The following is a 3559-nucleotide window of genomic DNA, read 5'->3' as shown; positions in this document are numbered from 1 at the left end:
TATATATATATATATATATATATATATATATATATCATCATCATCATCATTTAACATTCATGTTCCATGCTAGTATGGGTAGGACGGTACCACAAGAGCCAGCCAGGCTGAAGCCTGCATCAGACTTCTGTGACTGTTTTGGTAGGATTTTTATAGTTGGATGCCCTTCCTAACACCAACCACTCAACAGTGGACTGAGTGATTTTTATGTGGCACAAGCACAGGCGAAGTCAGTAGTGCTTTTTATATGGCACAAGCACAGGCGAGGTCAGTTTTGGCAAGGTTTTTACAGCTGGATGCCCTTCCGAACACCAACCACTTTACAGTGTGGACTGGGTGCTTTTAAGTGGCACCTGCACTGACAGGGTCACCAAGTACTTGCAAGACAAAAACTTTTAAGAAGGGAGGAGGAATTGGAGGAGATGGCGATTAAAAGGTTATAGTGAGACAGATACAAGTGCCTTGTTGTAGAGGAAGTACAAAGTTACCCAACCGGAAAGAGAAATATCAGGAATGAAGACAGAAACAGGTGTGCTACCACAAATAAAATACATGGTTGCCCAACCTGAGGGAAGTGCAGGAGAAGGAGAGAGAGAGAGTGAGAGACAACAGGATGGAGATGGTGACAAAATGCCGGGCATACTCACAAGGAACAGGGATCAGACTATAAATGAGATGGTTGAGTAACGGAAGAGAGAGATATAGATAGTGGCAAGTGCCAGGGCATACTTTTGAGGTTCAAATGCCATAATATAAGTGATAGGATATTACGAAGGGAGTGTGATTAAAGAGTGCAAGTAAGTGGCAAAAGACCTGAGTATAGAGTTGGAGGGGCTACCGTATAGCTACAATACAGAAGGACAGGGTTGGGGAGCGAGAGCTAAGCATAGTGAATGAAGGAGGAAATGTGAGAAAGAGATGTACATCGGTTAGGGTAGGGTGAGGAAAAAGTTCTCTTGTTACATGTGGGTGGAACACCCAGGTCGGAGACTAGCAGATGGCAATAATAGTGAAACAAGGCATGTGGGTAGAACACACAGGTCAGGGGCAAGCAGAGAGCAATGATACAGTGGCACCGGCCAAGAGTACAAGATTGGGGAGTGGGAGGTAATCATAGTACATGAAGCAGAAATGTGAGGAATAGAAGGGATGTAGAGACATAGTTTGGTTTGTTGTAGTAGAGTGTGTGAGAAGTTTTCTTGTTAAGTATGGGTGGGACACACAGCGCTTCTAGAACTCCGTTTCATTGATGTGGATGAGTCTTGTCAAGAACTTCATATTGCCATACATCTCAGTCCATGGTCATTTCCCCCGTGAGGTCCAACTTCCTGAGATCAGTCCTTACCACTTCATCCCATGTCTTCCTGGGTCTCAATATTTAACATAGTTTTCTCAGATTTGCCACAGCCTTTAAACAATTTTAACCATGACATTTGCTATATTTTTCAATTAGATTGTTGCTTAATGAGTTATATCTCTCTCAGTAAATATTCCTTCAGAAGTACTGACCACTTATCCAAGACCTAAATCTTGTAGGCATTTATCCACAATGAAGATGGAATGGCATATGCCTGGAAATTGATTCAGTGATATTTAACCTATACTAACATATTTGTATTTAATGTCTACATAGCTGAGATACAGGACTTGTAGATTTTCTCACCAACATCTGTTTAACAACCTCCTTACCAGTGCTACTTCACAACTCTGTCTCCTGGCAACAGAACTGCAGTATCATGTTTTTTTGTAAAAGATCAATACAAAGCTAAACAGACTTAGAACAATATTCTTAATATAATTTTCTTCTTCAACAGAATATTTTGTGAAAAATTTTGAATGTTATGAACAAGAAAATAATCTCAACACACCCCAATTTCTTTACTTCTGTCAAAAGTATGCCCTCAAAGCCTTTGAACAATATATGTTGTTGTTGTTGTTTGTATATATATATATATATATATATTTTATTTATTATTTGATTGAACACAACGTATCCATTTCCAAGTATGTGTGTGTGTATATATATATATATATATATACACGGTAACGTTTTTTTGCCACTATAGCACGGCTGTTCCTATGAGAGGAACATGCAAATAATGAAAGATTTCTAGAATATATTTACCTCTTAGTTAAATAAATGTATTCACTTCTCATACGTCCTGGTTTTTTGTTTATATATATATATGTGTGTGTGTGTGTGTGTGTGTTAAATAAAATGAGGCAACAAAGCCAAGGTTGTGTGGAAATTAGGACATTTATAAAGAGAAAAGTAGTCTTACAGCTGTTTCTAGGATATTAAGAATATCTCTTCATCAGAGACGATATGAGGGAGTTAACTAGAGGGAAATAGTAAAGCATGGATATAGGATGTAGAAAGGGAAATAAGAGAATAAAGATATATGTAGGATGTTACAGTTGCAGTTCCATTATCCAAGGAAAGTGGTGTGTAGAATGTATAGAAATGCTTCTTGTCTGTAGTACTTACATAGCCTTACCTGCCATCTTGGGTCTTCTGGATACCAATATCTCTCATATATATATATATATATGTGTGTGTGTCTGTTAGGAAGGGCATCCTGCTATAGAGATCTTTTCAAAGCTTACAATAGAATTTGATGCAGTCTTCTGGCTTATCAGCCCCTATCAAACTGATCAACCATTGCCAGTTTGGAAAACAGATGTTAAATGATGATGATCACATACACACACACACACGCACACACATATGTCTATATTAGAGAAATGGTATTTAAGTTTAGATAAATAATCTTCCTCTATTTGATTGTTGACTAAGTATTTCCTTCTTAGGAGAGCAATGACTGGGTACTAGACAAAGTAGAGGAGACTATATAATCTAAATTGACTCAAAAATAGAACTTCAACATGCCTGCAGTTCAATGATTGGAACAACTAATAGAAAAATGGGCCATACAAATCATAATTTATATCATTTTGTTAACATATATCAAGATTCCTCACAGATATATGTGTATATATATATATAATATGTGAGTGGACAGATAAAAGTAGTACTCAGCACACTTGGTAGAATGTACATATATTTTTAAATAGTTTGATTCAACTCTGTATGACTTGAAGTTTTGTTGGTGTGTTGGAACAACGTATTTCACCAGAAATCAGATATCTCCCAATATCTGATGAGATGGGTTCTTCCTATGTGCCTACAAAACTTTATCATATGGAAGCGAGTCAAATTACTATTAAAATATATATACACATACACATATATATGCATATACACACGCACACGTACATTATATATATATATATATATATAAATGAAACATTCAAACACTGAGATTTGAAGTTAGATGTCACTACTGTTCATATCATCTGTGGATAAATTCTAAATTTGATGATATCACCAGTAGTGGCATGGGTGGAACGCAGTTATAATAGCTTTAAAGAGCTATGAATTATAAATTTGCACGAAGCGTAATGATGCTTAATGAGCATCTACCTGCTAGAAATAAGAGCTAAGTCTTAAATTAATCCACCTTAGCGCACCATTATAACAGAAAAACAATATGCGAGG

At 36.7% G+C, this 3559-nt stretch overlaps 2 protein-coding genes across 3 annotated transcripts in view; one reads left to right on the top strand and one right to left on the bottom strand.

Moving 5' to 3' along the window:
* The window catches only part of LOC106871870 (U11/U12 small nuclear ribonucleoprotein 25 kDa protein), a 30052-nt gene that overhangs the window by 13129 nt on the left and 13364 nt on the right, over positions 1 to 3559 (bottom strand). The gene's annotated exons all lie outside the window — the stretch shown is intronic.
* Positions 1 to 3559, top strand: part of LOC106871871 (DNA-directed RNA polymerase III subunit RPC10) — an 8526-nt gene that overhangs the window by 3834 nt on the left and 1133 nt on the right. The window lies entirely within an intron of this gene.

This window comes from Octopus bimaculoides, chromosome 10 (genome assembly GCF_001194135.2).
Source record: "Octopus bimaculoides isolate UCB-OBI-ISO-001 chromosome 10, ASM119413v2, whole genome shotgun sequence".
NCBI lineage: Eukaryota > Metazoa > Mollusca > Cephalopoda > Octopoda > Octopodidae > Octopus > Octopus bimaculoides.
This window is presented reverse-complemented; position numbering and strand designations above follow the sequence as displayed.